Source organism: Anser cygnoides, chromosome 6 (assembly GCF_040182565.1).
Source record: "Anser cygnoides isolate HZ-2024a breed goose chromosome 6, Taihu_goose_T2T_genome, whole genome shotgun sequence".
Lineage (NCBI taxonomy): Eukaryota > Metazoa > Chordata > Aves > Anseriformes > Anatidae > Anser > Anser cygnoides.
In genome coordinates this window covers 8,939,464-8,961,698 of record NC_089878.1, presented here as the reverse complement: position 1 = coordinate 8,961,698, position 22,235 = coordinate 8,939,464, and the positions used below count along the sequence as shown (strand labels likewise).

The 22,235-nt window shown below is 44.8% G+C and overlaps 1 long non-coding RNA gene across 12 annotated transcripts in view; it reads right to left on the bottom strand.

The window, feature by feature from the left end:
* Nucleotides 1-22,235, bottom strand: part of LOC106034474 (uncharacterized) — a 135,262-nt gene that overhangs the window by 99,741 nt on the left and 13,286 nt on the right. For 10 of the 12 annotated variants that reach the window (XR_010832520.1, XR_010832521.1, XR_010832527.1 and 7 more), the window contains 3 exons: nucleotides 4,804-4,924; nucleotides 2,077-2,207; nucleotides 339-399 (listed from right to left, as the gene is read on the bottom strand). This is a non-coding gene — a long non-coding RNA (uncharacterized lncRNA). The remainder of the gene's footprint in view (nucleotides 1-338; nucleotides 400-2,076; nucleotides 2,208-4,803; nucleotides 4,925-22,235) is intronic. The other 2 variants (XR_010832523.1, XR_010832525.1) reach the window with 1 other exon arrangement.

Genomic DNA, 22,235 nt, shown 5'->3' with positions numbered 1-22,235 from the left:
ACAGCCATTCCTCAACAAGAGTAAAATTTGGCCACTGCATCGGAGATGAGACGGTGCAGATACTCCTGGAAGTTGTAGCCCAAAATAAGATCCACCTATTCTATTCCAGATAGAAACAACAGAAGAACAATTTTTAATGTCATGATCCAAATTGCATGGTCCTCCAGTGCTACCCAGGCTATTCTGACCCTGCACTACGGATAACTGTTGTTCAGACAGCATATATCCTCTTTGGAACGATCCGCAATCTCTCGAGATATACTGTAATTACTGTAACTCCACAATAAAGATATAATTTTGTACCTTACAAGAATGTTAAATTTGAGATAAACATTTACCAAAAAGACTGGAATTGGAGGGCCCAAATCTTCTCTCACGGTAAGGCTTGACAGACATAATCTGAGATAAGATCATCAAGAACAGAATTACTGGAATAATTTTGTCAACATACTGGAAATTATTTTCATCTGAAATCATCCTAATATTCAGCTGTGTTAACGTAGCTAGCATTTTTTATGGGGGGGAGCTGGGTATTTAAAAACAAAAATGATTAGGTCTACATAGACTTTCTCAGCTGTAAATCACTGATGCATCAGATAATACTTTGCATTTTGTCTTGAAGTCACAACAAGTAGAAAATGTCATTCTTTGTGTTATCAGGAGCGGCGGAGGCAGCTGGCTCACTCTTTCTATGCCTTACTAACATAACTGCATAATCACCTCACTGAGCATTGAACCTCGGCTCCAAGGGCTCTGTCTTCTGTTGTTAGTTTCTGAAAGCGCAGGGAAGATCCTCCCCAAGTGGGATTTGCATCACTAATTATTATGGAATAATTAGGAACAACAGATGCCAAGTTCTGAACTCACTGAGCCCAGTAAAATTCCCAGGGGCTCTGAGTTTTGGAAATGCTGAGATTTTACTTTTCGTTTCTGTGGGAGCAGGACTACTGTCACTAAGAGTCGTGGGATGGCATCGAGACTGCAGTGCTCCACCACTGTAACTAGAGTCACGCTGACCTATCGAAATAGTCGGAGTTAATGCATCTCTCCTAGTGATTTTTTAGACAGGTTCTATAATTTAATATTTTAATGGAGACTACCCCCGAGTCAATAGTAGGGCTTTCATTGGATTATAAATGACATAGTATTCTTTTGAAATACCCTGCAAATAATTCTGAAGAGTGAGAATTTTTCAGTGCAGTTAGACAGTAATGGAAGGTTTTTAAAAGGAACAAGACCCTTTCAGAAGTTAAAAAAGAGCTGCCTACAGTGACTTTTCCCATAATTGGGAATACTATACTGCACTAAGTGTGTCTTAGAAACAGGAATTGCCTCTAAAGATTTCAGTAGTTGCTTTGGAATACTTAATCAAACAGGAATTTCTGGACTCATAAGAAAAATATAAGTTGGCATTGCTTCTGTGACTAGCCATTGACTAAAGCCAAGCCACCTCAGAAAATAGCAAAGAGCTACATGCTTTCCTCAGACATAGCTCAACTGCAGCTGGAAAATGCCAAGAAAAACAAGAACTGAGCTTCCAGATGCTCCCTTATTTGCTCAAGTGTCCATTTCCTGGCAGAGAAGAGGGTGAAGTTTAACTGAGCCCAAAGTAGCCCGGGACGGACATCCAGTGCCCACACCACTGCAGGCACCTGCAGAAGTGCTTTTAGCCGTGACAGCTGTCCGAAGTTGGCCACCAACTGGCCACTTGGATACAGGTGCTCGATAAACACGAGAAGGGACTGAGGATAGATCTCAGTTTCCAGCATCTCTGGGGCCAGCCTGCAACACTTAAAGGCTGCTCCCAGAAGCCCAAATACATTGTCGGGACTGGCAGAGGTCATTGATACCCAGATGAAGGCAGGGCCGTTATGATTTAGACTACATCGCACCCAAAATGGAATGTGAAGTGCTCCCCAGCATTAAAACATTCAACAAAACTACAAAAAATACCAAATATATTGACATAAAGCCTGCTTAGCCTGCTTCATCCTGTACTGGTAAAACTGTTCATGAAAGTTCATGGGAAAATAACAGAGCAAGGAGCAGGAGAAGGTTGCTGTGGGGAGCACTCACCCAGCCTGACTCGATGCTATCCCCTGGGCTGCCTCCATTGCTGGCGGACAGAAACGAGCTTCGTTCTGGGATGACTCACAGCCCCAGATTGCCTTCTGGAGGACACTCTCTCCACAGATTACATGATAAACCTAGAGAGAAGAGCCTCTAAACTGGTCACAAAGCAGCTGTAAAAGAGGGCCAAACATCTGTGCACTTGCAATGAAGCCACGGACCCTGTGAAATCAAGTTGTCATTGACTGAAACAGGAGCAATGCCTCTGGGATGTCTGGATCAATAACTCTTGACTCTCACTGCTCCAGGGTTGCTGCAAGGCTGCATCACTTAGCTCTTCAGGTTACCAGGCTTTTACAAATGAATATTACAGCTTCTTTGTAATAATTACAGAGCAATTATGAAACTAACAGCAAAATCTATACAAGGCCAACCCTGATCCTCTCTCAGAAACTTATCAGCCCCTTAACAGCACTTGGGGAACTCCCAACGGCTCCAACTCTATCCCTAATCCACAATCCCACACTGCTCCCAGCTTTAGTTTTCCCCTTACCCACAACACAATATTTTTTTGTGCTTCTTTCCTCCCCGGAATGCCACCTAAGCAGCTGCCTCGACACCCTCATCCTTAACCTGGCTAGGTTCCCACTTCTGGACGCAAACATAGTGGGCAGGGTACGGATCCCTGCTCGGCCTCTGGGCTCCATTTGCTGCACAGAGCTAAATCACAGCATATTCTGCAGAAGCACATGATTTCAGTCTCTTACAGCCTTGTATTTAACTTGGATTTACAGACATAGGCTAACAATCCCCAGGCCACCTATCCTCTTTTTTTGGAGTGCCATAATGCCTTCCTGCAACAATAATTGTTAAAAAAATAAAAACCAAGAATTAGGCTGAATTACAGAGTAGCCTGATGGCTGAAAAGGAGCTAGCAGCAGTTACACAATGTCACCTCATCTCCAAACAGCCCCGCAGGCAGGACAAATGGTCAGGCCCTGCAGGGAGCCCCCTGCCTTGTCCCGAAGCACGCAGCAAGGCCAGGGAGGCAGGATATCCCCACTCGTTGCTGTAAATGCAAAACAGCCAATAAAACAGTTTTGTCTTAAACCCAAAGAAGCAGGCCACTTTATGTATATTTGAGGGGCTACTGGATTTCTCACCTAGTGTGCCAGGGAGCTACAAGCCCATTCCACAGACCAAGACTTGAGGGACGAGGTGGCAGAAGTGACCTGCCCAGGGCTGGGCACTGCTGCCGCACATGGAGCAGAGATGCCTTCCCCAGGGACACGCTGCATGAGGCCAGCCCCAGGACGAGGGCGGCAGTCTCCCATCCAGAGGGAACAAACTGCTTCAAAACACACCGTAAATCACCGCTACCAAAATACCCAATTCACTGTGGTGCTGTGTGGGCCAAGCTATGTGTGTGATCACAAGCAAGTCAGATAACGGAATCTGTGAAACTGATTTAAATTTCCATGTTCAAATGCCATAATTCCTATTTTAAAATGTACAATTCTCTGCCTGGATTTTTCTATGCAATTAACCTATGAACAAACAACAAACAGTCAAATACTCATGTTTCTATCACACTCTTTAAAATAGCATTTAGACATCTGCATACATCACAAAAGTTGCCACTGCCACCTCGAAATCACAAGCTCAGATTAAAATGATATGGTTGTTGTTGCATCTGTATTCCCCCTCAATGCAATGGCTGTAGGAAGAATTGGCTTTTTGGTTCAGATGCTGAACCAAAAAATACAGAGAGGAAATAAAAAATTAAACAAACAGCCCTGGATCGAATTTTATTTATTTTATCTCTGCAGAACTGAATCCCCCCGCCACATCATTTCACTTGACATTCCATTTGCTCGGAAATGAAATGTTTTGTTCTGCGTGCTCGTGTGTAAAGGAAAGGCAATACTAACTTTAATAAGGTGGATCAGGGAAACCTGCTGCCTGATTTAAGGCCGGAAGCCTGCCTTTCACCTGGCTGTTTTAACCACTGTGTGAATGACGGCCCTCTTCTGCAAGGGGACACCGGAGAGAGTCTTCTCCACCACCTCTGGCCACCGCGCTGGTCAGTGTGATGGAACAAAGCGTGGAAAGAGAGAGGGCATGGGAAGGACTCGCTGCAGTGTGAGTAGGACACGTCGCTGAATGCACTGACTGCAATGACTGCCCACTGATTTACTGAAGAAACAATGCCAGAGAGACAGAGCGAGGACACCTTGCCCTAGGAAAATGACTTCCTCTGGTAGGGACAGGAAAAGGAGGATTCACAGCAAGCTAGAAAACAACCTGAGACTTGCTGAGACTGAGTAAATACACTAACTTCTAAAGTTCTCAGCAGGTTATTTGCTCTAGAATTTTGTGTATCTATCTAGTTCAAAGAAAAACAAACCCAAACTCAGCTTCAGGTTAACTGAAATTGCACTTAACATTTGCCCCAAAATATAGCTCCCTGCCTGTCTTAAACAGTCACAAACTATCAGAACTGAAAATTCTGCTTCTTTCCTGCTCTAGCAGGGGGATTGGTCTAGATGATCTTTCAAGGTCCCTTCCAAACCCTAACACTCTGTGATTCTGTGATTGGGGGAAGTTAGCAAAGTAGAAAAAAACAAAAACAAAAAAAAAAAATATGGGAGAGGGCAATGTTGAGGGAATGAGGAAACACAGGCATGTATAGCCATGACCAAGTGGTCTTGGGAGACCAGAACATCAAGGTACCTGCCAGCAGCCTCCTCTGAAGCTTCTATTTCCTTGGAACTTTTGTTCACAGATCTGTCACTGCTGTTACAGCAGCCTCGGTCCTCAGCTGGAGCCACACGACTCACACAGTATGGTTTTCCTTGGTGGAAGGAAAAAGAAGAAGAAAAAAAATTAAGAATTGTCATTATGCCAAACAGCAGTTATATCTGGTTTTTCTTCTGGCTTCTTCTACTGCCCTATTTCCAGCCACTTTTTTGCTGCCTGAGACATGCATGTTTTCAAGGCAGGGACAGACTTTGGTTTATCAGACTGTACTATGAGTTATGCACAGTTCTCTTACAGGGAAGGTCACTTTTTATAAGGGCTGAAGAGGCACAAAGTGACCACAGCTACTAGTCAGCATTCCTGATTGCTACAAACTTAATGCTGGCTCTCAAAACAGTTTGGAAACCTCAGCTCCTAGACTCATAGGATTAGGAAATTACATTTTCATTAAAAGGTAGTTTCAAACATCCACGATGATGAAGGAAAACCTAGAAGTGTAATTATCTCATATCCCAAGAACCCATTCCTCCACCAAAAGGCAATGAAACTTACATCAAGTTACGTCTTTAAATGTTCACAGTGCTTACCAACTAACGACCTTTGTGTACTTGCAGCAGAGAGCACAATATTACCACTCCAGAATTTCTCCTAGCAGCCTTCAAGATCGACTCCTTATCTCCTACTGATCATTCAAACCTTGCACATGGGGAAAGCTGTCTGAACTCCCAAAGTCCATATGCAAAGCTCAGAAAACCAGGAACTCGGAATTTCTTTTCATTTCTTCTCCTGCACGAGCCCTCCTTTCAGAGCCACTGCTGCTGTTCCCATTGTCTGCTTGCACCAGCAGCTGAAGATAACCTTTTGATAACATTTGCAACTCACACATTAATGTACCATCTATCTCTCATTATATCTCCTCACTGCATGTTTTTCCATTCGCAGCAATTATTCAGATTATTCTGTCTTGTTTTACCAGCTCTCTCTGTGCATACAAACAAACTGAAGAAATTAGCAATGCAGAATTCAGAGAGGTGTTCTGAAACTCTTATCACAGCCTCCTCCAGGCAGTTTCCATTTCCCCCCCCCTCAGATTTGCCTATCGTTCAGAGTCTCTTATGGCATTATGCAGTGTAAAAAGGTACACTGCTACACTGTGAGCACAGCCTTTATTTTCCATTGTTACTGTCCCTTCGGTAGTAAGAATTCAGAAGACACTTCCAGTCAATTCCTGACCTGCTCACAATTTTACAGGTGTTCACCTGAAACACAAAATAGCACAACATTTTCAAGGTGCTTTCATTTGGTGCCACATGAAGTTCACTTGATAATATTTTTTCATAATGTGCTATCAAAAACCCATCTTCCCAGGACAGTGGCACTTCAGGGATAATTTTGTGGTCCCGTACTTTCCTAGAAAAATTATTTAGCAAAGTTCATTTTGATGGAAAAAAAATGTCTCAGAAAACTGCTGGCTACACTTCCTCTCTATGTACAGCATTTAGGTCAATGAGCAAAATTGCACTGGCATCTTGGGAGGCAGTGTTTAAATTCCTATTCACTGGAAATGACATAAAATGAGTTAAAAGTTATTATTACACATGCATGAATCGAGAAATGACATGAATGAATTTAGAAATAACATATTATTTCCTAATATGTAAATAACCATTAAGCCATATCGGGCAGAGCACATCTTAATGAAAGGGAAGTAAATCCAACCGACCCCATTAAATCGATATATTTCACGGAAAGTTCAGTTTGCTCCATGACACGGGCTCCTCTTGAACTATTTTAAATGAAACTCAAACTGATGCTATGAAACTTCAAGAGTGCAGAGCAACAAATACTACAATAAATGATACAACAAATTATCTTTGGTAATTTCCACACCCAGCCTGAAAGGAAAACAACCTTTTTTTCATTCTACAGCATAGACAACATCATCAGATTGAAGTGATCTGTATGCTCAGCTCACTACCTTCTGGTTTCTTTTCAGGCTCCAGGCAGGACTTTACAGCTCCAGTCCAGTGATGTGCTCCTAAGGAAGGACCAAACTCAGGGAGGTGAAGGCTTCTGCGTGGTGAGCAGCAGCCTTGTCCAGGCAGCAAACTCCCCCAGGCTGGCAGCAAACAAACAGCTAAGGAAAACAGGGGAGATGCCTCCTTTTGTCTCATCCCACCAAAGCGACACGGTACTCTTGAAGTGTCCTGCAGTTTGGGATTGCTAGGTGTAACAGGGGCAAACGTGGCAGATGGAGGGATCTGGTCACCTGCAGCTGCTGTGTTCCCTCCATTTCCCAGGGACCTCCTGCCCTGGCACTTTGCTGGGGTCTGACCATTTTCCCACTTTTCAGATAGAGCTTGATGCAGAAAAGCCATCTGAATAGACATGATGGGAAAAGATGAACTAAGAGTAATGCTTATTTATTACATTTATGTCTCTTCCCCCCTTTTGATAGGTTCATAAACCTGATAATCAATACACTCATTAAAGAGCTGTGCATTTGACCTAAATACTACATACAAATAAAATATATATGCAATAAAAACTAAATCATCATATAGTTCTGATAGATGATGAAGACCGAGGCTTTAAAAGGATTTCACCCCTCTCCATCTCCCAGAATCCTACATATCGATGTCCATTAGCTCTCGGGAACATTACCAGACAAAAACAGAGTGGAAAGTTGTACAACAAAAAAACACAGCATCTTGCTCAATACTTCCAATGAAAATCATTGGTAGAAAATAATAAAATGTGTAACTGCAGTGTGAATTTACAGACCTGAATTCGCTCTTTTATAGAAAATGATAGTCACAGATGAAAAGATAAATATCTCTCCGGATCCAAAAACAAAAGCATTGTTAGTTTTATTCCCACAAGATCGATACCAATCATGCACTGTAGCCAACCAAGAACACTTGATAACAATCAGGAGGTGCTAGATTCAATTCGGCTTTAGTGACAGGGCTGGCAAGTCAATAACTTCAAAAGGTAGGTTTTTTTTAAATCTAATTTTTAGAGAAGCATATAACAGGAACCCATTTGTAAGTCAAGATTTTAAGCAGCTATAAAAATCAAGCATGGCCCTTTGAAACAATATTTGTTCTTGACGTTAGCTTAAAGCCAGGAGAGAAGACATGCATCTATGCCAGTGTTGCTGGCATCTTCTTACCACTTGCAGCCTTCCAAAATTTCTCCCAAACCAGGAATTTCCCAAATCATTACAATGAAAATCCTCCAAGGCAGGCACGTTACTACAGCTGTGCCATGGCCTTCGCTACCCTCAGCCAAGGGTAGCTATCCTCTGCTGGGCTGTGGGCAGGGTCCTGTTGCCCTGCTGCAGCTGTGCCCACTTGTACTTGCTGGGAAGGAGACCCTGTGGGTCACCCCAAGCCTCGAAGCTACAGCATTTCTTATGTGGTGCTCTGAAAGGTCTGTTATTGACCCCAACTCTTCCAAGCCTCCAAGTGCAGGAGCCCAGACCTTGTGAAGGAGGGTGAAGCAGCATTGTCCCCCCTCCTTGCACGTTCATATACAATTAGATGACTCCAAGAAAATATTCACAGGCAGAAGTGTCTTGAATTTCACAGGTGCACTCCTTGCACACCAACATCTCTATCTACCATTCCCTGGGGGAAGTTCCCCGGCGGTTGTAAGGAGGCCTTCTCTGCTAGTGCCTGTATGATTGTCAGGACCTGGTGTTGCAGAACTTGCTGAGAAACAGCCCTGTGCCTCCCAACTCCTTCACCAGTTCAGTTTACCTGTGCAGTAGCTATGATGGGAAGAAGCATTGCAGGAGGGCCACCGGTTGCTGAAGTAGCAGACTGCTCAATGCTGAGCATTTCTGCATGCCTCAGAAAAAAAAGAAAGGACAACGAGGAAGCAGTAGGAAGATGAGAATTTTGTGGTGGTTGTTCCCACCTTAAATTTCTACAAATTTAAGTGTACACACTGAGAAACGAAGACAAAACATCTGTGTCCCAGGTCTTGCCTAAGTAAAGATGGGACAAGTGAGGTTAACAGCAGAAGAGAGACAGAATTAAAGGCATCGAGCCCCTAAAAATTTGTTTAGACATGCTCATGTTTCTGGATGTCTTTCACCTACTCCTCTCTCTGTATCTCTGCATTCTAGTACTCAAAAATAGGATGACAAAATTATGTGAAGGGCTTTTTTTGAAAGGCTAAGAAGTAACTAAGAAGTATTTTAAATTTTTAACTAATTTTTTAACTAAGAAGTATTTTAATGCTTGACCCCATCCAACTGAAGGCAAAGTTCACTGATTACTACTGTTATGGAAAATTTTCCCATTATATTACAATGTCCTGATTTAGTTATTAGCTCTGTTCATCTACTCCCATTCAGACTGAAGCCTTCTGTGACAGGTGCTGTGCAAGGCAGCATTTTTAGTTGGAGGAAGAGAGGGGATTTCAGTTGTAACGGTTTAGCTATTCCCAAAATAAAGCAAGGGGGGAAAAGCTGTTTTAAAGATTAAAAAATAACAGTGATGATTCTGGAGACGGTTCTTTTGCCTGCAGAAAATTGTCATCACCATAGCAAGAATGTGGATTTGATATCCTGCAGACACTGTGGCAAGGATGTACAGCTTACCGCCCACCTAAATTTGGCAAAGATACAAGAAATCTTTGAAATAAAACACTGTTATTTAATAGTGACCTAACTTCTAACTTGTGGCAGTCATGAAAATAACTGGCTACATAAGAAAGCCATGTCCAAATGAAAAATTTTCAACAACTTGATGCTGCCGATACTGTAACACTCAGACCAAAATATTGCTTCTGCGTTTACCGATGACTGCCTTCTGGATCTTGAGCCATTTGTTGGCTTTCAGGCTTTTATTCACAGCCCAGGGATTTAGTCTCCTTTTGTTCTGAACCTGATGTTTGCACATTGATCACTTGTCTCCAGGAGCTGAGATTTGCAAAAAAATCTCAAGCCTAAGTTTGCGCGTACAAATGTACAAAACCACACTAAATCTATTTAGAAATCAAGAAAATCATTAAAGCATCAAAAGTGGAAAGTTTGCCCTTCACGCTGCATGTTAAACTTTTCAGCATAACAGCCAACTCCACCGAGTTTGTTGGCAGCACGGAAATGAAACTTCCCTTTCAAATCCTCCAAGTGAGGAGTGCTAATAGAGCCCCAGTGCATTTCAAACATTTATTCCACACCAGACAGCTAGACATGAAAAAACTGGATATATGCAGGCAGCAGCTCTCCACCTGCAATCACAAAATGGAGTTCCCTATAAACGGCTGCGGGGCCGTCATCCCGAAAGCAGCTTGTCCAGAGCCGCTCGTGTGCATATGTTATTAGTCATATCGGTGATGAAGCAAAGCAGAATTCAAATGTTTCCATTCAGAAGAAATATAAGCACTGAAATCAGAGATTTGATATGTCTGGGCAGCATTACTTCCCAGTCACTTGACAAAGCAAATCACTTATGAGGCATGAAATACCCGATTGACCTTGAAGCAAGGTAGCGGAGGATTTATGCACGGAGAGCAACCAAGAACACCTCACCATGGATGAATTTTATTTTGACTCTCGGGAAATATGGCAGATCCCTCACATGTGATAGCTGCTGCCTCTGTTAAATGCTGCAACAGCAAACAAATCATTTTGGCCGCCATGAAATCCCAGAGAGAGCAATCACAGAAAATAGACCTCCATTTGCTTGTCAGACTTCAGCAATGTCAGCATGTTTTGAGCAAGTCACAGTCTCTCCATGTTGCAAATGGTGCAGGACACAAGGCAACATCAAAATGGGCTGGGAGACACCGGGATAAGCATCCTGGAGGGTGCAGGACTGCCCTGTGGAGAACCAAGCACCACAGGCAGCAGCTTCCCGCAGGCTGGGCAAGCACCCCAGGAAACCAATGTGTATCACCAGGGTGCTGCTGCAGGGTGGTCAGGGAGCTGCAAGCACGAGGCCAGCAGTGCTCTGTCTTTGCGTATTGCGGATACCCTTTGTGTATGGCCCCAAAACCTAGTAAACCTGCAGGAAAAGCTGCAGGAACCAAATCATGTGTGCAAAAAAAAGCAATTACAGCAGTAGGAAACAGGCACCAGCAACGTGAGATGCATCCCTACCACTCTGTCCTTGATGTTGCCATTTCAAGGAGGGCATTTCTGCCTCGGGTGGAGGGAATCTTCCAGGAACCACTGATAACAAAAAAGCTCCCTCCCCGATCCCTGCTAGCAGGGTCCTCCTAGGGAAAGGTTATAACTCCACAGCCAGTTTGGTACTTAATTGGCACAGGGAAATGTCAGGGGGAGAAAAAATAGCTGTACAGAGAAGTTGTTGAAAACCCTTTGAAGATAAACCTCAAAAAGAACAGAAGTCCAGAAAACAAAACCACCTGAAGAAGAGGAAGGGGAAAGGTGCCTAGCAATTTCCATGTTATTTTTCATTGTTAACGAAAAACATCCCACAGCCAGAGCTTTTGAACTATTTACTTCAGCTGCAAGAAAAGCCGTTTTGACTGAAGATTACACAGAGCCCATCAGAGGGACATGCGACCGGCGCTAAAATAGCCCAATAAGGCAGTGCCATCTGCAGGTCTCCGAAAACATTTGAGCCTTTTATTTTTCAAAAGCCAATAAAGCTGTTGTTGCTGCAGGGCAGGAGTGCTCCCCCCATATGGAGCCCGGGCTGTCCAACCAATAAACCTGGGCACATCTTCTAGAGGAAATGTAGATAAATAATAAAAGAACTTTCAGCAACGACAACAAAAAAAAATGAAACAAGGAAAGAGAGATGCCACTACACAATGAATATGAGACCCTTCAAAGCACTGAAGTAACAAGTTAATTTTGACCTCAGACCATCTCACGGGTCACAACTTCACTATGGCTCTACCTGCCCAGCTGCATTTATGGAAAGGAGGACTTAGCACCTGCTTAGGAAGAAGGGGAAAGCATCTCCAGTCATTGGAGCAGCAAGGATCTGGAACAACCTCACACAGGGAGGGTCAGGAAATCCACCTCACTGCCAGGAAAAGGGACTGCAAAACACAGAGCTTGTATTACAAGAAGGTTTTACTTGTTGATCCAAAACCTCTCACAGACTTCTTTATTCAATTACGTGCAATGTTTATGTTGCAGAACAGATCTGGGAGGAAAAGGCACTTCCCAGACGATGAAGGCTCACTAACCAGGAGGTGTGAGTATTGGAAAATGACTGGCAGTGAGGATAGAGGGGTCCCAGACCCCTGAGAAAAGTAAAATGGTGGATGGAAAAGGAAACATTTACTGATGCTTTTCTTTCGTGCAATGATACACAGCTTTAAACTGTTTGTCTTCCACCAGACTTCTGTACCAAATTACTTACCAAACAATTGTTCAATCTGCAGTGTGTTTACAGTGTAACCCCAAAAGAACGTTTTTTTCTCTTCCTTCCCCAATGTAATAGAAAAATAGAGACAGATATCTGCTGCCATGTTGCTACCATGAAAAAGAAAATTCTCATTCTGTATTCTCCAGTCTACTGTCCTGTTCAATTTTGCATTTTAGCTTTTTGTTGCTCTTCGGGGAATGTCTGAGATTCAGAGATCTTGGAATAGTGAATCAGGGCAGGGAGCAATTTTAGTACACAAATTCACCCAGCTGAGAGCAGTGCTGAGATTGCAGCTCGAGCCAGAGGCTGGAACAATCAGCATTCTCCAACTGCAAGGACTTGAAAAAGACCTCTCTATTAATTGCAGATCATACATTGTGCTCAGTACCACGCTGGGCTGTCCATCAGCCAGATTACTAAATAACCGATACGATAATGCATCTGGAACCCCTGTCATTCAGAGTTCTGCCCATTCATAAAAGCCAGTAAAATGGGTTTTTTAAGCCACCTTTGTGCAAAGTAGTTTATGTTAGCTGAAGTAAGGAACAGGGGCTAAACTGGAAGTGAGCAATGAAACAGGTCTATTGCTGTGCTGTGCAGCAACAACCCTCAGTAACATCAGCTTATTAATTCTGGCCTGCAAAGCACTTTGAAGTTGCAGAAAACCATTGCCTGAAAATGCTATTATTTTATTGAAATCAGCATCTGTTGTTTTCAGCGTGATCTATTCATTGTCACAAAACAGCATCCGAGCATCCCTGCTGCCTGTTTATGAGAGAATCACCACCTCCACGTTAACATTTGTTTACTCCAAACGCAAGAGCAACTGCGGCAGCGAGAGGTCAATACCCTGCCGTAACATTTCATCCCATCATCGTTGACTCATGCTAGGCAGTGCAAATTACAGCTGCGAGTCCTCGCTGGCCCCACACATCGGTTTCACTAAATGCAGCCTTCTGGAAGCAAATTTCAGTGGGCTGGGAGCAGCAAGCTCGACATGCCTTACCGCATATGCCTCTTGCTTATCTCCACAGGCAATTAATAGGATCCCTCTTGAGTGATGGGTTTTTGATGGGCTGGGAGGACAGGCTCTAGAACACCAGGCAGTTGCTGAGATTTAATTATGGGGCCAGAGAGACGCTTCCACAGCACCTGCACTCCAGTGGGCACTGGGGCAGGAGGAAGGGGATGCCAGGCAGCTGGTGCCCACTGCCCCGTTGAGATATGTGCTTCCCCTCCCACTCTGCAGTGCAGCTCACCTGCATGATAGGAGAGAAAACACACAGGCTGTTCGTCCCTATGCTGGCTTTTTCTGAAAGAATGCCAAGCCACGAAAGCACTCGGGGGGGTTGCTGGGAACCTGAACCGGAATCAAAGCTAGGTGGACACACCTATAACCGAAGTACCTCTGAGCAGAGTGGTACCAGGCTCCTGCTGTTTCCGTGGGAGCTGAGAGGAGCTGCAATATTTTGGGGCAGAAACGGTCTCAGCTGTGCCTCTTTCCAAGCAGAGACCCGTGACACAAAACACATCTTTTGCAAGTTAATAAGTCAATAAGTGAACAAATTGCAGAAGGACAACGGCAGCCAAAATGTGCCTGTCCCACTCCTGCCCTGAGCCCCCAGCTGCAGGCCATGCACCTCATCACCCAAGCAGTGTCCAAGCCCCCAGCCACCTTGCACATCCTCACTGTAATGGCAGCAGCTCAGTACCCAGCTAGCACAAGTGCTGAGAGCGCTTCATCTTCACTGCAAGACCTAGTGGGAGCAATGCCCATTACTTCCTTTCCATACCTTTTGCATTATTACTTAATTAGACTGTGCCAGAAGAGCTTCTGGGAAACGCTGTCCCTGTCTGACTCCTTCCAGCTCAGACAGCAACAGATGAAAAACAAAACAAAAGCTGGACACAGATATTAGCTCCAATGTGTACTACTTTTTGCTGCTGGATGAGCTGAAACAGAAGACAGGCATGCTCCTGTGTCCTACCGCCTCATGCCCCATCTCAGCAGACAGCAAGGAGACTTTTGTTGATGATCTGTGAGGATTTAGCAGAACACGCTGAGCTTAAGCTCCCGCTCATGCACATTCTCCCTAGCCAGGAAGAAATCCAATACAGGAGTGGTGGCTGCCTTCCTGTGCGACTGAGAGCCAGCCACAGCCCTGTTTACCAGCTCTCGTTTTTAATTACCTTTACAGCAGCAAAGAGTACACACTGCCCGAGGTCACTCCAGCCCATCGTCCCTGGAGAAGGATGTGAAACATGAATGACTGAAGCCTTCCGGTGTGAGGAAAACATCCAGGCCATCCATAAGTAATGGCTGTTCATTACAAATTTCAGCATGTCGATGCCTAAGACCTCAAGCCACAAAGGTCCACGAACAGCCAGCAAGTATGACAGACAGAAGGAACCTGGCTGGAATTCAATTTTCACAGGTTGAGTGATGTGGGTAATGAAGTTTCAGGTACAGGAAGTTTTCCAGTGGCCCTTTCTATATTTCTTCGAAATAGAATTAAAAAAAAAAGTGGGTAAACAAAAAAAACAACAAAACAGCACAAACGAAAACACAGCTCCATGCTAATCACAAATATTTACTAGCAGTGAGACATCTCCATGCTGATCACACTAGCAATGACCATCATATTATCACAGCAAAACACCAGAATTATTATGATTATTACTTTATTTAATTATGTTATTATTGCAGATGCAGAAGGAAATCTTACTATTCTATCGTCCAAAAAGAAGAAATTGGTTTTGTGACAAGATCACACACATTTTCCTGTGTACGGAGAATACTGGAGATTATAAAAAGGGGGAGAAGGGTGGGAAGGGGAAAGAGAAAAGAGAAGAAGGTGGAACTAAATTAAAATGAGGTTATAACACATTATTTAATGTCAGAAAATAATTTTGGAACTTTAATACTTGCTGGTATTAAGAGTCCTCAGTATTATTTCATCCAGCCTCAGACAGTCCTGCTGAAAGGGACAATAGCTAGTAAATAAAAAACAAACAAACAAACAAAAGAACACCCTAAGGTAGATGAGAGTGTAGGAAACAAGCCAGGAAATTTCTTTGGAGTCACCCACAGCAGCCAAGGAGCTGAAATTAAAGCAGACTGCACCACATGAACACTGAGGCATCTAATCCACTCGGCCGTGTTTCATAAGCCCGCCATGAGCACGACACTTCTGTGGGCATGTGGATGCATCGCATGAGGAACAACAGATGAAACGCTACGTTTAATAAAACTGCACACACTCCCACAGAGCAGGGAACATAAGAAGCAGAAACTAAGATGACCCCGTATGAAGCCTGTCCTTCCCATTCTGGTACATGAAGCTCCGGGTGTTTGTGCTTCTAGCACCGGCAGGCTGGCCGGCCCCAGGCTCTGTGCACACGTGTGTATGCGCATCCATCAGCCGGTCAATACGAAGGACACCGCACACCGCTGCAGCATTTCCTACCGATCAGTAGATTCAGCAGAGGTGCTGCTGCAGGCAGTGCAAACATGCTCGCCTGGGTACTGACTCGTGCAGTGGAGGTTTGGAAGAGGCAGGAGACCACTGAGCATCAGGAGAGGCGCTGCTGAGTGCTCTCCATGCAGGCAGTAGGAGCCACTCACCAGAGGCTGCTGTTTCAAGAAGCTCTGGTCAGACAGTACCCTCTGACCCTAGGGCCAGCAAGAAAGAAAAAGGGAAAAAGTAATCCCAGCATTTGGCCCTGAACAGCAATTTAATAAAAAATAAATAGATTATTTTGAAAGGAGTCCACAGCCTCGTTATAGATAAACAGCTTGATTTTGTTCCCACCTCAAGAGGGTGAACCAGAGCAATGCTACTGGCATCCATGGAGAAAGAAGAGTGTGAATCTCATGAGCAGGAGAACAGGATGCAGCCCAGAGTCCACCCATCCAGTGGTTTTGTCAAAGGAAGAAGAATGGAGGGGAAAAAAATGCCAACAAAGAAGTTGTATCCACACTTTGAAGATGTTGTGTGAAACCCCAAGAACATTTGTGAGAGACAAAGTCACCGCAGCCAGAGAGGGCCAGCTGACCCTATAATACCCCCTACGTCAAAATCCTCTTACACGCTTCAGTAGTTTTCCTGAAATCCCCTTGGCTTACTATACGGGATGCAAATCACTACAGTGCTCAGATCTGTACAAGGGATGGACCGGGTGCCTGGATCCCAAACCGCCCTCCCCAAGCACCACACCGCGCAGAAGGGCTGCATCCTCTTTGGTGAGTGGGTCCCTCCGTTCCTCACCTCCTCTCTGACCTGGTGTTTGGGCTGGGAAGAGAAGCACGCAGAGTAGCAAGGCAGGCAAAAACACAGCACAGGCAGGGGCACCAGCCATGCAGAATACAGGATGAACAAACCCTTTCCCTTGAACTTTAAAATGATCTTCACTGATCCTCAGAGCTGGCCTTCCCCTCGCTTGCACTCTGAGATGTGCTGCCCTTGCGAAGGTTTGGAGATTAGAACTCGGTCATGTCCCCTTGCCAGGGCAGGAGCAGCTGGAGAGACTAATGATATCTCTGCCCATTGCTTCATTGATACGTGCAGCACAGGAGCAGAACAGAGAAAGTGCCCTGACTCCACCAGATTCACGAGGCTGGCAAAACCGGGGATTCCCTCTGTCCCACCCCACGTCCCCAAAGCTACAGAGTGCTGGAAAGAAAAGGCAGTGGGGAAAATGCTAAGAAGGGAGGACTAAGGAAAAGATATATATCTGATTTTCATTGTATAACTGACTCAAAGTGACAAAAAAATAACCCTACCTGTGAATTTTCTAGGAAGCTTTAATGACCGTAGTCAAAAACCCCTGAAAAGATCCCACTTTAAAAGCCTGCATGCTTCCTGGCTTTCGAGGGACACAAAGGCCTCACAGCAGACGTCTGCAAAGCACTCCTGCCCTCCTCCCGCACAGAACCACTCCAAGTGCCTTGAAGTTTGCACTGGCTTTGAAGAAACGTCTGAGCTCCAGAGGTCTGTTCCAGCCGAGCTGGAGCTGCCTGAGGCCAGCCCGTCCAGGGCTGCGCGCTGTGGTGGCACCCAGCATCCCGCAGCCCCTCGCCAGCACCCAGCGCACCGCCTCGCCCTCCAAGTGACGGAGAGCGGCTATGACGGCGCAAGCGGAGCCGTGGGATTCAACCCTCTGCTTATTCGGCCAGCTCCTCGGCTCAGTGCTTTGTGAAGCTTATTGATTTCATTGTCTGTCACAGACTGAAGCTGACATTTCCTTATCAAAATGGACTAAACACCTGTTTTATTTCAGCCCGCATACAACTCCCGAGAAATGCCACAGTGACCCAGAAGAGTCAGAAGTATCGCAGTCATCGGCTGCCCTGTTTTTGCTATACCTCACACTTCAAAATCACTTAGGACCACATCTTCATCATCCAAGTGCTGTTTTTTTTTTTTTTTTTTTGAATAAATTACACATGCTGAAACGTTTGGCACACTAACCTAAAACGGAATGAAAAGAAAACAGTCCTGACATGAAAAGATGAAACAACGTGACTCAGGACAGACACCAGACGCAGCCCTGTCACGCTGGCTTTGCGGGTTTGGGGTAAATGCACTGGCAGCTGCAGAGATGCTCATCAGTTGTATTTATGTCAGCAGTACCCAGACTGAATGCAGCATTTGCAGTTTTTGAGCTGACGTTTCCAGACGGCTCCTCCCTGCCACAGTTACCTGGGCCCCGCACTAGGTGCTGGCAGACACCGTGTGGGGGAAGCTCGCTGCTCTGAAGGTGTGCTAGCCTTTAAGGAAGGCTACAAGCTTCTAGATGACTTAGAGGTGCACTTGTTGTGGACTCATTTCTACCTCAAAATGCTTCTGAAGTCCTTTTCCCCCTGCATGACAGTTTACAGGAGCAAAACCTCCCTTTGCAAACACTAACTACACATAAGTAAATTTACTTTCAGGACTAGCTCTAATAAAGCCAATGATGCACTCAAATTCCCAGCAGTGCTCTCATTTGCAGGATCAGAAGCTTCAAGAGCCTTTTAATTTTATAAGTGAGAGGGAAGAAAATAGGGGACAGTGATTTCCCTGGAGCTGCTTACCTTAGCACCATGCCTTCAACTCTGAGACTGAAAAAGCAGTGGAAGATGCAAGGGCAGCAGCCAACCCTCACTGCTCATCGATCACTCGCTGGAATCACCGGGCACCCAGGCGTGCAAGGTTTGAACTTTTGTGCTGAGAAACAGTCATGTATGAGGAGAAGACAACTTGTACCTTTGCACCTTCTGCCCAGATGACTGGCCAGGGCCTGAAGAAGGGTCTCCACAGCATGGTTACCACCAGTAACGGGGACACAACCAGCAAACCTCACTCTCTGGTCCCCTGTCATTAACTCGCACACACAGGTAACAGCCACATCGCCGGCACATGCTGCATCCAGTGCTGGGAATGCACAGCAACACCTCATTATTTTCCAGAGGCACAGAGGGTTTCGAGGTCTCTGCTGGCCACAGAAGAACCAGCAGCAGCTCCGTCCATCCCAGCAACCCCACCTGGAGCACTTGTAGGGTCAGCACGAGGAATGCTGGGGAAGAACTGTGCTAGCCATCACTTGCCAAGCAATGTTTCCAGAAGGACCTGCTTTGCCTGAGCCCACCGGAGAGCTTGCTGCTTGTGCAGGATCTGACTATCACAGGAGAGTTGGAAGGTAATAAAGCAGCATGTGCCAGATCCTTGGCTGGTGGATATTAGCTGTCAGGGAGGCAAGCTGATTTATACCTAGCCCAGCATGCTAAGGCAATTCAGGCTCTGCTCCTCCACAGTAAATGGGCATCGCTTACAAAAAATTAATAAAGGTTAAATTTAAATCAACAGAGCTGAATGCCATCAGGGTTTTCCACACCTCTCCACTTGCAAACAAGGCCCAAGTCTTTCTAGCCAGCATCTGCTAATCAGAAATCCTCCAACAAATTGGCAACACAGTTTTGCTCACAGAAAAGAGGACATATGAATGTGCTTTGCTTTGCCTTGCTATCAGCTCTCTGCTACTGTATCCAGTGAGGGCAGTAAAAAAGGAATGCAAAACCACAGCACCGCTTCGCTCCTGAGCTCTTGGCAAAAGCCATCAGAGCTGCTTGGGCTACTAATCAACTTGCCATCTGGCCAGGCAGCAGGAGCTACGCAGAGAAGAGGCAGTAACAGACATTTTCAAACGCATACCCAAATTTTTGAAGTGACCTCTTGCTTGGATAACCAGATGCTTTTCTTGCTTTCTTCCCACTCCCGTTAGGAATGGGGCCCATGCACCTGGGTAGGACCCCTGTGGTACCCACATAAACCTTCCAGGGCATGAGGCAAGGGCAGGGCCGTGCTCTACCCAGGGTGGAGTAACTGGGAAACCTCCCCTTGCATCAACACATCCTACAAACAGCTCGCGGCCCTGCTCTCTTTTTTTGCTGTGAAGTTTATCTATTTCACCTTCAGAGCTTGCAGATAATGAGTAGTGCCACTCCATCATCTTTATAGATGTGCTCTCCTGTGGGCCGTTAAAATCACCCTGTGGCAGTCTTTCAGCTGCCTCCAGCCGGGTCTGAAACCACCACAGATGTCTGAAAACATGAGCCTCGATTCCAGACTCGTTCACGTTGGATTTACTTTATTTAAATTAAATTTACTGACTTTGATGAAGTGTTGCTCCAGATTCACATGGAGCACCAAGTGAGGCTGGCTCTGTGTGGCTTTTCACACAGTGATCCACGCTGAGTAAAGCCACTTAACTATGAAACCATCTATTTTAAATGACTAATTCCACAACAAATCGAAAGCTGTTCATCTTAACACATACAGTCTGAAAAATCAGCAGAAGCCTCTTTCTATGAACCATACTTTCTTTAACACTGAAACAGCAGCGGACTAGTAAAAAGCCTCGCTGGTGATAGACTGTCTCCATTATGCAGTATTAAACATGAGAGTGATTGAAATTAAGCACTTTTCTCTGGCAAGCTTCGGAGTCTTTACGACAGCCCATTAGCCATATCCCTCATCTCCTGCAGCTGCTGAATGTCCCCTCAGCATCAAGGCGCTGCCCAGGAATTCAGCAGGTTGTACCGTAAAGGTCAGATGCTCAGCTGGCATTAATCAGCACAGCTCTGCTGACTTTCATGGGGGTGCAGGGATTTACTCCGGGTGAAAATCTGGTGGGAAGAGTGTCCTCGTGCTGCAGATGCTTTTATGGTTTGCAAAAAAAGGTGCCCAGGAAACCATATCAACCAGCTGAAAGCAGTTCTGCTCCACTGAAGGCATTGCCAGATGCCTCAGAAGTTGATGGCAAAACTGGCAGAGACTGGCAGGGCCATACCCTGACCCCAAAATGTTCTGCTCTCAGAAATAAGTTTTGCTGTGACCGCCTCTTGCTCAGTGGCAGTTTGGAGTTAACTTCTTCTGCCAAGCTTCTGGGCATGGTAGAAGTATCTCTACAGCATCTCTACTTTACAGTAGCAGAGCAGTAAATAAATATATATGCAAGTTTATCTGATTGGTATGCTCAAGAAGACAAAATGAAATAAGACAACAACAACAACAAAAAAAGCAGCAGTGTTTGGCTAGGAACTTTGTGCAGTCAGAACCTCATTTTTCAATAGTGGGTGGCTTGGGACATTCTGAAAACCCTTTTAATCTGAAAAGCCCTTTAAAACACATCAAACTAAGCACCCAGATTTTAGAGCACGTAGAAGTAACAGTCACTTTAAAATGCTGGCCCTTGATTATTAAGGAGTACAGCTGTACAAGAAGACACAGAAGCTCCTCGTGGGAATGATTTGATATTCAGATTAAAAAGGCAAGAGCCCAGCAATATTTACTTACTTGGCTTTTAAACAAAGTTTTGAGGGGAACAAAAAAAGGCCATGGCTAGCAGCAGCAAGAAACAAACTTCTCATTAGTGGGCTGTGCCAGATTCTAGATCTAAAAATAGTCTGTTCAGCAGCTTTTGAAAAAACACCACCATCTTTAATTGAGATGCCACAGCATTTGCAAAAGAGCAAACAGGAATATTACATCTCTCTTCTGCAGTAGCTGTATTTCACTCACTAATTGCTGGTTCTGATCTAGGTCTAAAAACACATAACAATACTAGAATTAAAGGTCTAAGTTAAGTGCAAGATATGAGGGCAGGATGGGGTTTCCACCCATCCCCTCTTTTCTGGGAATGTCTCAATAAAAAATGCAATCAGCGCTAGTTAATAATATTAATCTACAAGAGAAATTAAACAGTGGGAATGGGGTAACAGACACAGCAGATGACCAAAACAAGAACCTTACCAAGAACGTATGGCACAGCTTTAGTAAATCTAGGTCTTTACCAAGAAGACCCACATAAACCAACCTCCCATTTTCTCAGTGCTACTCCAGTGGAGGTAACAGAGATCTTCCCCAAATCTTAGAGGTGAAAATTGGTGCAGGATCTGGTTATTTCTGTGTTAGAGTCATTAGTAAATGATGACTTAATTTGTGGGCACTCACTTGGCACAGAGGCTGACATTGTGAAGTAAATAAAAATGCTCTTTAACTACCTCTTTCTGAGGGCATCAGTACTTAGCAACATCGATGTCTCTTTCATTCAAGAAAAACTGCAGGTCATGTTTCAGCTGAGCAGTCCTTTCCTGACATTTCCCAACTGAAGGCTCTAATGGTCATAAAGTGGAGGGAATTTTCATACATTTGTTGTTGGAGTGAGCTTTTGTATAGAGGACTTCAAGATGTCACATAAATATTGCAGTCTCTTATTGATTTGTAGAACAGGAACTACACAGGCAAGGAGCAAGGGAAGTCCCTTTGTACCAATAAAGCCTGCTATTGTTTCGCAGCTGGATTAAAGTGGAGTCACTTAAAAGAGAAGAACTGATTCTTTACAGCCTTACTGCTACAAACAGCTTATGGACGTTACCTATTTTGTTGTGCACGCACAGCAGTGTGAATGTCTAGCAAACACACCTGCCAGCATGTGCTCGGGATTATTATGTATACATACCACGTCAGGTGTGTCTACCAGGCACACATTTGTGGCTCTGAA